The 13,767-nt window shown below is 41.5% G+C and overlaps 1 protein-coding gene across 2 annotated transcripts in view; it reads left to right on the forward strand.

Annotated features, from left to right (window-relative positions):
- LOC144819435 (uncharacterized) overlaps positions 1-13,767 on the forward strand; it is a 360,173-nt gene that overhangs the window by 284,538 nt on the left and 61,868 nt on the right. The window contains exon 8 of one of the 2 annotated variants that reach the window (XM_078677326.1): positions 9,008-9,319. The exons of the other annotated variant lie outside the window; for it this stretch is intronic. The gene's annotated coding sequence lies outside the window, so the exon portion shown is untranslated. The remainder of the gene's footprint in view (positions 1-9,007; positions 9,320-13,767) is intronic. 2 annotated transcript variants of the gene reach the window in all.

Here is a 13,767-nt window from a genome sequence, read left to right on the forward strand (position 1 = left end):
CATGGCCAGCTTCCAAAAGCAGCAGGCCTTTGAGGCTTCCCCATTCATGGACCCAGCCCATCCTGGGGGAGGAGGTATGACACCTCTGCCCAGGATGGGCTTTATTTCTGGACCCAGAGAGCGGAGGATTTCTACCCAGTAGTCCAGAAACTTGTCTGGTGGTGGCAAATGGCAGGCAGCCATTCAGGAACCACACCAGGGCTGGTCTAAGATTCCCTCTGAGTGCATTTTACATTAAATATGTTGAGAAGTTGGCTACCAAACTTCCCAGTTTTTAGTAAAGCCATTATGGAGCTGTGGAGTTTGTAATGACCAACTCCCAGATCATATACTCTTTATGGCTTTACTACACTTACAATGTCTAATAATGTACTTAGACAGTGTAGGGGCACAAGGCTCAAGGCTCTATACCCTCACCTTAGGGCTAATGTGCCCTGCTAGAGGGGTAACTTACCTAGACCTCAATCAATGTATTGCAGACATGGCACACTGCCATGTCTACTCTTAACTTTTTCTCTGCTCCATAACACACAGCATGCAGTGTGTGTGTTAAGGTGCAGGGCCTCTGAGGGTGTCACAATAGGTGCATGCTGCCCTATGAGGCCTTCCCCGGTCACAGTGCCCTTGGTACCCATGGTGCCTTTTGCAAGGGGCTCACCTGTGGCCAAGGATGTGCCAATTGGCCAATTCTGGATACAAAGGCACAGTCTTGGGAAACAGCATAGGCCCTGGGAACCTGAAAGGCAGGGACCCAGGGCACATCAAGTCAGGTTGCAACACATGTCAGGCAAAATATGGGGGGTAACCATGCAAAATGGGACACTTTCCTACAGTGAGTCAAATGTTCTATTCTATCTCCAGTGACACATCCATTGGAGAAAGTGCATGTACTTCTCAGATTTACTATCCTAAGTCCAGTTCAACCAACATTGGGGAAAGTGCATCTATTTTGGGTGGCAGATTTGCTATTCTAAATCGAGTCTTACCAAACATTTTGGAAAATGCAATATTAGTAGGAATGGTTATTTTAATCAGTTTTTTTTCACCACAGCCCAAAACATAAAACTAACTAAATAACATGAAAGTATATGATTAAAATTTTACATAATTAATATAAAAATCAGTTATTATCAATGAATATGTATTATGGTTAGCATATTACCCACTTGCTCCTTTGATAAAACTGACACACTTGAAATAAAATAAGTACAAAAAGGAAAAATAATTACACACAAATGTACTAATTTTCAAATTGAACTATTACCATATTAAGCAATTAACATTCATTATTATATATTCTTAAAAAAATAATACCCACCCCAATAAGCATCACAACCTGAAAAACGTAAATGTTTTTTAACCAAATTAAGAAACATGTAAGCAATTAAATAATTTTTAAAATGTCATTGTTACCTGATTAATAAATTATGTTAATTTCGATTTATATAGCGCCAAATCACCGACAGGTCTCTTAGCGCTTGCTTTTGGGAACCCGTCCTGGCTTTTCCCTGCAAGATAACCCCTACTGGGCATCCCCAAGGTGAAGACCAGGCATCCCATTGCAGTGGGGCCGTAGTGGAGATTAAACAACCTATTGCCCAGAGTTGCAGAGTGTGAACCCATGATTCGAGTAGGCACCGAGGCGAGAATTATCGAGTCCGTGGACATTTTGAGCTCAAGACCCTGCTGCGTCAGGAATTGAACCCTGGTCCCGGGTCTGACCTCTGCATCAGGGTCTGCCTCCTCTAACCAGTGAGCCACACTTCTCCACAATTAGAATTAATTAATATAAAAACTTTAAATGCAATGACCCTTCCAATTTACAGTACACCTAACAACCCAGAAAATAAAATAAACATTACTATATTTTTGATTTTAAAAAGTACTAAACCTAAATGTCACAAAAAAAAACTTAATATATAAATGCATATTACAAAACATAAAAATACGTTATAGGAAATCTCTATACTTTTGTAACAATTAAAAATTATATACTTATCATCAATATTTTTATCACAATATTTTTGAGGTCTACATATTTTGACCTAGATATTATAGTCAGCCGATATTTTGGAGTCAATGCCATTGTGGAATATCTATCACTTACCAACCATAGACCAGTTACTAACCTCCCAGTTCTTGCCAAGTTGCCTGAAAAAATTGTGCTGCCCCAGCTTCAAAAACATCTCAATGACATGAGCTGCCTGTTCATTTGGATTTCAGACCCAGACCTGAGTGCGCCTATTGTCTTCTGGGATAGTGCACAGCTGTTTCCCGATGTAGGAGTTGGCTGCCATTTTAGGTGTATTGAACCTATCCACTGCATTGGACACTGGGTATCGCGAGCTCCTATTAGGAAGGCCAATATGGTGGCTTCTACTGATCTGGCTCGGGTTCTGCAACCATGAGTGCCATGAGTATCTCTAGGCCCCTTTTTCTTCACAAAACTTTTACCCTTCGTGTTCCATGCCACAGTAGTCACCTTTCCTGCTGCTCCTTTTGTCAAGTTTTGGTCTTCTATTTAACACCTTTAGCATCACCCAGGTGCTCAATCTTATTCTAAAATCTCCTAAAAGAAGTGAAATTATGTTGGGATTGTGCGGTGTGCTAGAATTTCATCAATACTGTGGTCACTGTGACAGGAAAATAAATGTATTGCAGAAATGGCATAAAATGCATTAAACAGAGGGTATGCCATGCACCTTCTGTAAATGACATTGTTTTAAAACTGGCGGCTGGCGAGAAGGGTGCACATTACCACCGAATCAAAAATATTAATTTGAAAAAATTAGGACGAACATATCAGTTATTTTCAAATCTCGCATAACAAACTTCGCCCTTGCCGACAGGTGTTTCGTCTTCGCTGACGAGTTTTATTCCTTTATTGGCATGAATACGGAGTGGGAGCGCTCTCCCTGAGATAAGGGCGCATATGTTGTGTTAAAGTACTTTATATGCACATATGCTTGAATGGAGTTAGATGAACCATAGATATTACAAATGACCATGTGATAGGAATATTAGTTTTTGTGAATAACAGGATACTTTGTTGGACACACCTGGACCAAAAGAGCCCTTCGCAAGGGCGAAGTTTTTAATACAATATATGAAAATAAAGAACAAAACTACTGATACCAGATCTCAAGTTTAATTATTTGAGTGCTCGGAGACTGTATATAAATTCTGGAAATAACTTATTCTGTCATATAAGATTGTAGCAGGGAAATACATATGCGAAGACTTTAACCTAATATACTAATGTTTGTGGACTACGTTTGGGGCTGCAACAATGAAAGGTTTGACCCTTTGACTGTAAAGCAGTGCACAGATTGACAAAATGGGTCAAAATCTGACTCACATGAAAAGATGCACTGATAATGTGGAGAAGAATATTTAAAAGAAGCAAGATATAGTTATCAACTGTCTTTAATTTCAGCAATAAAACGTTTTAGGCCGTCACAGTACGAGTCTGCCTCGGGGTACTTTTAGGTACTGGTGATGCCCTCAGAAAAAAAGTTACATTTTATCTTTTGAAGAAGTCAGGAAACAGGTGTGTCAATAAAACATGCGTACTAAAAAGTATTGAAGTGCAAATGCTATTTCCGGTATTAGGTGCACAGCTTAAACTGGTCCATAGTCCTCCGAGGAAAGGAGAGCGATATTACTGAATGTGAAAGGGTTTTTTAGACTATCAGAAGTGAGACGTACTCAGCACGAAGGAGACTGTACTTTTGGAGAAGAGGGTGCTTTAAGCAAGTAGAAGCTGCGTTATTTAAAACAACCATGGGGGCATATTAGTAACAACTTGCGATAATTATCGCAAACCGCGCTTAGCGCTATTTTTTTGTTTCCCTCCAATAACTGGATTTTATCACGGAGATAACGCAGTATTACCAACGTTTATCTCCATGGCGATAAGAATCCAGCGATATCGGCGAATCCCATCATTAACGTGAGATTTCCAGCAAAAAAATCCTATCGCGAAGGAAAATCTCGCTAATAGGCAGGTGGGGACTTAGCCGTAGAATCCACCTCCCCTTGACTATTATGGCTAAGTCAGGTTTTTACCAGGTGTAAAATCCTGGCACTAAATGTGGTTAGCGCGCGTTTTTTTATCGCGTTGCGTGTATTGCTAATAGGCGATAGCTGTGTTAGCGACTGCTTTCAGTCGCTTCCAGTTTGGGTATGCCCACTTTGCATGTCATTAGCGATAAATATCGCTGACATGCAAAGCGGGCCCCAAACCGGTCACTATCGCCTGAAAGCTGTCGCTAACTTCTGTTAACGATAGCTTGTTAATTGGGCAATAAAAAAATTGCCACTTAATCGGCAAAAAGTGCTGCTAAAGCGGTGATTTGACCCTTGCTAATATGCCCCCATGTTTTTTTCATACCGGACCTTATTTTATTTATTTTATTTTACAGCCATACTTGCTAAATCAATCAAGAGCGTTATCCAAGTCCCACATACAACAAAACAAAGTGCATTTTGAAAATAGGTGATGTAGCCCAGCGGGTGTATACATGCGCAAAATGATAAATTAGTGTGCACAAGGGAGCTTGAGCGAATGCATATTGCCCTTCGTACATTCCACATATGGGGCATGATATGGGGGTCTTATGAGCTACTGATGTACAGAAGGAGCTGCACCAGAATATGTGAATAGCAAGGCTACCATTCTCTTTTGGCAGCCTTAACCTTTCATGGGGCTCCTGCAGAGGAAGAGCCAACCAGTTAGGAGACAGAAATGTCCACTGTGTACATTGCAGACAATGTCCTCTGCCACTCATGAAATGCATGAGTGGTGTAGGCTAAATTTAATAATGCTGATAATAATAATAAGGAAATTTATAGAATGCATAGTTAAGTCAGCCGACGTGTCCCAGCGCCAAATGTGATACAGCGCTTGGAACGAAATTTGTTTTATTTATTTGTTTGTGTACTTACCTCTGTGCGGCCGTATTCTGGAATTTGCTAACACCCACCCTCCCTCTCCCCCGCCCCACGTCTGTGCCTGGCAGCACCCCCATTACGGGCCGCTACTGCTTCCCTCTGTACAGAGCATAAAGTTCCAAAAATAGCTGAAATTATGTAGCTCCAAAGAGACAAGTTTTTAGTTTAGTGAAAGTATAACTCTGATTTAACTATCTAAGCAATAGAGGCAGGGAGTTCCACAGCTTGGCTGCCAGAAAGTTGAAAGACCATCCTTCGATACGAGCTCTTTTGATGCTGGGAATACATGCTAGGAAAGCTCTAGCTGATCTCAAGATTCTATTTGGGGAGTAGGTTGCGACCAAAGGATGCCAATAACTAGGGCCTTTGCTGGTGAGAATTTTGTGGCAATTGCCCATGGCTTTAAAGGAAACCCGTTCCCTCAAAGGAAGCCAAAGCAACTTTGCCAGAGCCTGAGCTAAGGTGAACCGTCTAGGCAGATTTAATAGAAGCAGAACTACCATGTTCTGCACATGCTGGAGTCTCATTAGCTGTGACTGAGACCCCCTGCTATAGTACATTGTAGTAGTCCAGTCTGGACATAATCAGAGACTGGACTACTGTCTTCCTAGCTGCCACTGGCAAGAAAGCAAGGATTTTTTCAAGGATTTTAAAATCCGGAAGCATTGTCCCACAAGGCTCATGATTTGATTGTCAAATGATGCCTTTGAGTCAAACCAGATACCCAAAATTTTACTCTTAGCTTAGGTAAAGGTAAAAAGCTCAGGGTGTCAGGCCTCCAGTCAGTCGTCCAGATTGAAGGCTGCTGTCAAGGATGAGGACCTCAGTCTTCCCAGCATTTAGCTTGATACAACTGGGACTCATTCATTCAGCCAGCTCTGTCAGGCTTGAGCAAAGCTGCGCCACAGTATTGGATGAATTTTGGGAAACAGTCACTTTTAACTGCATATCATCGGTGTATGACACAATGTTAAAGCTATAATGCTTGACACCTTCAAAGAAAAAGTTTATGTGCCACTTGAAAGGTGCGTTTCTGTAGAAAGGAGGCCAACCACGGAAAGGCCTGCCGCCAATTACGTTGTTGCACAGTCATTCAAGAAGCAGACTATGGGACACTGTGTCAAATGCTGCGCTGAGGTCCAACAGTAGCAATGCAGTGGTGCCTCCTCTGTCCCCAGCTTGATGGATGGATTCGGAGGCAAACAAAAGCACCAACTCTGTGCTGTATTGGGGCGAAAGCTCAATTGAGTCTTATGCAAGAGATCTCTTGCTTTGATGAAAAAGGAAAGATGTTGGTTTATGTATTTTTCTGCTACCTTCGAAACAATGGGGAGCAGCGTGATGGGTCTAAAGTTCTCTGGCTTATTGGCGTCAAGCAGAGGCTTCTTTAACAGAGGCACTATTTATGGCATGTTATGGGATTGGGGAACCTGTCCATTTCGAAAGGAGTTATTGAAGAGATTAAATAGCACTGGAGCTATGCAAGTTCCACCAAGCTCAAGGATAGTGTGGGAGGCGGGGTCAGCGGTGGGCCCGATTTTACAGATGCCATGATCGGTTTGAATTCCTCAGTTGTAATAAATTTGAAACTCAAGAGTGCGTCCCTATCCTCTAAGGGCTCAAACCAGACTTTGAGACGGGCGCATTTCTGACAGCCTCAAGAGAGGTAGAATAAATGTATCTTAAGAGTGAAATATAAAAATATGCATTGATATGTATTGGACATAATGTGTTTTTGGATATCTTTTTTAGTCCATGCATGTCAGTATTGCCACTATAGTTGGCATAGGGATGGGATCTGGCTGAGGGCAGCAGGACCCTTGTTATTGCATGGTTGATGGGAGCCAAAGCGTAACAGAGCAACAGGGGTGCACCCACTACACTACTTTATTTGGAGGGCAAGGCCAAAAATGTGGCTGCAACTCTTGAAAAAATGTGTTTTTCTGTGTGAGCATGAATTCACAAGGAGGACTGGTACATGTTCATAAGGAAGGCTGGTCCATGCTCAAAATGAGATAATGTGTGCTTGTTCACCCATTCTTTTTTCTGTGCACATTTTGCACATGGGAGTCTGCGATGCCTCCTGACAGGCGTAGATTCCAAGGCGGTCTTACTCATAAAGAGATGCTCTGAATGATGTGGCCTGGCAGGCTTAGATTCCAGCGTCATCCTCATTCTCAGATAGAGGCTCTGAACCAAGGCTGGACTAGGAACTGGACGAGGAACTCATAGGTGCCCTGGCAATTTTGTCGAACCAGCCCCTGCACGGTGCATAGTGAGCAAGCCTGAGTTTGAGGGGCAGAGGGATGCAAGTGTGAAGCACTGGTTGGCCCCAGGCAGATGGAAACGATAGTGAGTGGATTATGCTGGCTTGCTGCTTTTATTACTGGGGGCCGATATTGCAGTAGCCTACACACACCTTAGTGGGAGACATACTGTTTCCATGTATGACATTGGAATCAGAGACTGCTGGCATCGGCAAGTCATGTCACCATGCTAGTGTAAATTATATTTATATAGATCTTACTACCCCTTGCGAGGAGCTGACGATGTGGCTCTTGAGGGCAGAATCTACATGCCCACTACTTGTTATGCATAAAGGGCCAAGCACAGCACCTAAACTTGCTGTCCAGGCCTCCCACTTCCAGCAGATTTCAGTCACAAATTTGCACCTCTTGGCTCAGAAACAACTCCTCCACATTTATGCAAATTTAGTTTTGCAGATCAGAGGTATCATTATTGGGATAAATTGGATCATAAATTTAGACATTTATAATGCAACTGTTCCTCTCTGCTGGTGAAAAATGGACACTTTACTTTTACTAAAGAGAAACGTGCAATTCTGCTATTATCGGTTTAATAACAGAGGCAGAGCTCGGGCTGATTACGACTCCTTTGCCTTAGGCTGTAACAAACTGCCACGATTTCATGTATGATGAAGCACTGAACAAAGACTTCACTTGTGAAAAGGACGCAGAGTAGTAGCCTATAATGCCAAAAAGAGAGCCGTAATGCAATAGACCAGTGGTTCTTAACCCATGGTCCACGGTCACAGGGGTTTTGCGATACCTACTCAGGGGTTCAGTGACTGTTTAAAAAAATTAAAAAATATTAAAATGAATAACAAAAAATAGTAAAGTATATACAAATAATATAGAAAAATGGAAATCTGCAAACTTTTTAAATATTTGATTGTAAATTACACAAAATTGTACAATACTTGAGCTTTTGTTTGGTGTATACATATTTCTGTTCATTTGTGTATTGTTTTGAGGTTCAAAACATAAAAATTGCTTGGCCGGGGTCCCCGGTTTCCTATAATGATTCAGTGGGGGTTCCTGGATTACAGTAATGATTTAGGATTTAGTGGGAGTCCGCAGAAGTGAAAAGGTTAAGAACGGCTACAATAGACCTAAAATGTTTCTTCACTGACCTTGTTTTATCATGAACTGCTACAGTGAATTTAAAGCATAAACTAAAAAAAATTAAATAACTCGCTCAGCCTTTTACGATATTTCTTGGCTGAAGAGTGAGTGAAATGGTAAAAATGTTCCCTACAATAATGAGCGTATTTTGTAACACACAATTATTGAAAACTATGAGCAATAAGCGAAATGCAGGGTGGTGGTGTCCTACATGAGTATTTAGCTCTGAAATATACCTCTTCTGTGACATGAGGTATCACGTGAGATGTCATAGGGAGACTTTTTCTAGCAAAACATGTCTCGCGGTACACACCAGTTATACAGAAATACGTCTCGCAGCACAAAGCAGCTTCAGAATTTGCGTGACACATTTTCTACCTGATCCATTTTTGCAGCGGAAGACTAATGGTGAAACCAAGATACTTGAAACCCTATATTTTGAAATGATAGTACTTTATTCTTGCATATGAACAAATTTCACATCGCCTAGTGTTGGGATGAATACAGCCAATCTTTCATATTTTTTCTTACTTAAAGCTGTCAGCCCCACCTCTTGGCTCTTTTCTTGCTTACCTCGCTAGATATGCAGCTCCATTTGAGTTTCACTTAGTTTTTCTCTGTTATTCTAGTGGTATGACCTATTTATAGCTCCTCACCCACGCACACAAGGCACTCCAAAACACCGGACCGGCATACCTCAACAGACGACTCAACTTCTACACCCCGAACTGCCAGCTCCGCTCCGCCGACCTCACCCTCGCCACCGTCCCCCGCATCCGAAGAGCGACCACCGGCGGCAGATTGTTCTCCCACCTCACCGCCAAGTTCTGGGACACCCTCCCCATCCTCCTACTAACCTTCAGGAGGCTACTCAAGACCTGGCTTTTCGAATAGTAGCGGCACACCTCTCCTTCCCCTCCAGCGCCTTGAGACCCTCACAGGTGAGTGGTGCGCTTTACAAATGTTCTGATTGATTGATTGATTGATTTATGTTTCATAAGGAAATATTAGCTATATTTTTATTTTTGATAATAAATTAGTTTATGTGCCTTAAAATAGAATTTATACTACAATCTAATACACGTGCATTCGATTAAACAGCATGAAATTTGTTTGGTTCAAAGTACCTAATGAGATTACACTGCATATGAAATCCAGTGTCCATCAGGAGACCAGGAAGACTCCTTGCTCCGGGTCAATTGTCCACCTCTCAGAATGAGAGACATTAACACGCAAGTGTAGTAACACGCCTTGGGAAACTAGCTTTGAAATAATAAGTTGGCAGTCTTACAAATGGTAGACACCTCTGCATCGCCACATTCTCCCAGGCTTGAGCCCTCTTCAGAAACTGAGAGATAAAAAATGTATGCACAATAAAGAAAGATTTGCATATATCCTGCTAACCTGATATGGAGTGCGAACGAGCTGTGATAAATTCTGCTAGACCAGTTGATGCTACAGAAAATGTGTAATATATATGGTAATTCAAAGCAAAGCTAATACTATTTTTCTCATAGTATACGTACTGATAATATGTTCCAGCATTGCCTGGGAAGCTTGGAATATTAAAAGAAAATTCCATTTTTTATTAAGTGCTTTCAACAAAAAGAATCCTATGATACTTGAGCTGAGAGCCGGAGAGTACAATGCGCGGGTGCTACTGAGAGGCGGGCTTTGTGCTTCCTTCGCCCAGTGCTCCATCAATATTCACACAAAAAATAGGTCGCATAAGTTCCACTCAAAGCATCAACAACACCTGATTTAGTTGTTAGATTTGGTGGGTTGTTGGTCCCAAGGCACTCACTTTTGAGGATCAACAATAAATATTTGCCATTTCCGACAGAATGTTTGTTGTCAGGTGAAATAGTGCACAACGGATCTATGATGTTACAACGCATACTTTTACAACGCATACCGTTACAACGCATTTTTTACAACGCAAAAACTTTTACAACGCATACCATTACAACGCATGTTTTTACAACGCAAGTACTTTTACAACGCATGCCATTACAACGTAAGTATTGGTAAGTATATAATATATTTTTTTTTAATTAATTGTAATTAATATAATTTAATTTAATTTAATGTATTTAATTTAATTTTTTTACCCTGTACCCCTGTACCCCCAAAACCCAAATTAATCCAGAAACCTAAAAATACCCCTGTACCCCAAAAACCCAAAACTGTCCCTGAACCCAAAAAAACCCCTGTATCTCATAAACCCAAAACTGTCCCTGAACCCTAAAAATACCCCTGTACCCAAAAACTGAAAACTGACCCTGAACCCTAAAAATACCCCTTTACCCAAAAATTGAAAACTGACCCTGAACCCTAAAAATACCCCTTTACCCAAAAACTGAAAACTGACCCTGAACCCTAAAAATACCCCTTTACCCAAAAACTGAAAACTGACCCTGAACCCTAAAAATACCCCTTTACCCAAAAACTGAAAACTGACCCTGAACCCTAAAAATACCCCTTTACCCAAAAACTGAAAACTGACCCTGAACCCTAAAAATACCCCTTTACCCAAAAACTGAAAACTGACCCTAAACCCTAAAAATACCCCTTTACCCAAAAACTGAAAACTGACCCTAAACCCTAAAAATACCCCTTTACCCAAAAACTGAAAACTGACCCTAAACCCTAAAAATACCCCTTTACCCAAAAGCTGAAAACGTAAAAAAAAACCAAACATATAAAATATTAAATATAATTATATACTTACCAATACTTACGTTGTAATGGCATGCGTTGTAAAAGTACTTGCGTTGTAAAAACATGCGTTGTAATGGTATGCGTTGTAAAAGTTTTTGCGTTGTAAAAAATGCGTTGTAATGGTAGTGCGTTGTAAAAGTTGCGTTGTAAATGTTGTTTACCGTGCACAACGCACAAAGCCTTTAGAATGTAACTGTATGGACTTGAATTCTTTGTTGTTAAAGTCATGTTAGACTCGGGTAAGCAATTCCCTGCATTATAATCTTCTGCTTTGTGGTCTGGAGCTCAGAACAACAACATGCCTCGCCCTGCCAGGCTTTGATGAGTGCCCCGCGCGTATATGGCACTCGTCCAGTGCAAAGCTTGCCCTTTACTATTACAGAAGGGCCGTAAAGCTCCCCTTTTAATTACTAATGCGTAGGTGGCTGTCCCAATGCATGCGCTTTCAGTCAAAAGCATTCCTTGGTTGACATTAGGCCAAGCCCCAGGCACCCTAGGGACGGCCTACATTGCATGGTGCCATCCTGGGGAGGTAGGTGGCCATTGTGTACAGTTATCAGTAGGGAGCTCCAGCACTTATTTTTCCATTTCAGATATTTACCGAGTGCAAAAGAGGGAAAAACACACACATTGGAAAGACAGAGGAAGAATAAAGATGGCAAAACGGTTACAAGCAAAAAGCAGGAAACCTGCAAGAGCAGGTAAAAGGGGCACAGAGTGTCTGGTAATGGATTAAGACTACCAGCCTAGACATTCGGCATGCTGACATTTCACTACACCAGCCACCGGCTTCCGAGCAGAGCTTTGTGCACCGGCGTGCTTTTCTTTTCTAATTAAGCAATGGTCCTTACCATCCCCACGCACCACCAGCTGTGGTTTTGGAGCGGCAAGGAGAACCTAAAAGACCCATGGGGTGTGGCAAAAACACAAAAAGGAGAGGACAAACGTTATTAATTCAGCATTTTAAGAAATATAAACAGATAACATGAGACAGACTGAAAACGCTTTACTGCATACTCCTTACCTATGAAAACAAGCACCAGCAATGTCAATAAGTCTGGCTAAGGAATGAAGAACCTTAGTGTCATTCATGAGCTAGGCACACAATAAGTCATTATGCATCGACTTTGTCACTCATCTTTGTGCTCATGCATCCATTCATTCATGCACTGACTCATTCATGCATTCACCCTTTGACACAACCACAATAAAACATGCACAAACTCAACAATATATGCAAGAAAAAATAGAAGAATACAAGTAAATAAAAATAAACTTGTTGCTGTCTAAACACAGCAGGAATATATTTACAAAAAAGAAAAGGAAAATAGCAGCGAAGGTCTGTCTTGCAGTGGTATTGCACAATCATTTGTTGTTTTGAAGTTCGAGCGTGGCTTCCACGTTTAAAGCCAATGTGTTGGCCATCTTCGAATTGTAAAGCAATGATACATTGTGGACAAGAGCTTTCAAAAGTAGTCATTTTGGTTTAAAGGGAATGGCCATGTGCAATGCAGCACACTGCAGGTGAAAAGAGAGGGAAGCAAGCAGCTCGTTATTACTGCTTGAGGAGCTGTAGTATCCTCTTAGCAAAAATTAAACTGAAAAGTGGACAGGTAAAAAAATGAAAGGGGAACTATAAAAGGAGGTAACTAAAAAACAAAGGTTAGCCAAACAGCCCTGACATTCAAATCACGTATTTTCAAGGTGGGTACATGTGATCAGAAAATGCCATCATTCACAGGAAAATAACTGGAATAGATTGAATCATCACCGTTCATTAATTATCATTAGCGTGCTACTCACCAAAAAAGGGATTCAACACCTCATCAGGGGTAGCTGAGGTACTGGGTTCTCCTAAGAACCGGTAAAGAATCGGTAACCCATCGGTGCCAGGGGACACACCCGGAGACCTCGAGTTCTTCCTGATTCAGACATACAGAAACTCAGAGTCTTCTAGGTGAAGTCAAAGATCGATTTATTGGCTGCAACCAAGGTAACAAGTGTCCTAGAAGTACAACACACAGGAAGTATATTCTCAGGAGAATGCCGTCTCTTACAAAGTCAAGCTTCTCTCTTTATACAGAATATTCGGCTTCAGGCAAACATTCTTTGAATTTGCAATATATCATTTACAGGTTTTGGTTACAAAAAGAAAAGCAGAGTCATGATGACATGTACATATTTTACGTCGTGCTGCCCATAACAAATCATTCGCAAGGCCCAACATTTCATCAGATATCGCTGGACCCCCAATAAAAACGGGCACCTCCCCATCATAAAGTAAGTGAAGCAAAGGAGCAGAGAAAGATGTGAGCGAGATAGGGCAGGTGTGCGCGCTGGAATGGTTTTATGGCTTGTTGAGCCCTGATGATATCTTGTTCGGCCACTGTGCGGGGAACTGACCTAACGAGTTCGGCCTGGGGCAATGGTTCTAACTTGTATAGGTCAAAGAAAAGTCAATTAAGGAGTATGTGTCCTTGTGGAATACAATTCAGCTGGATTAAGGCCTATGTAAGGGGCAACACATCAATGGAAGCCAAGGGTCCAGAGCGCAAATGACGATTTCGAGGCGAAATCGTCACTCAAATGTGCTGAAAATACATGTACATGTTGTGCTCGTCATTCTCGGTCTTTTGATACCAAATTCGTAAAACTTCGATGAAGTTTT

This window comes from Lissotriton helveticus, chromosome 2_1, assembly GCF_964261635.1.
Source record: "Lissotriton helveticus chromosome 2_1, aLisHel1.1, whole genome shotgun sequence".
Classification (NCBI taxonomy): Eukaryota; Metazoa; Chordata; class Amphibia; order Caudata; family Salamandridae; genus Lissotriton; species Lissotriton helveticus.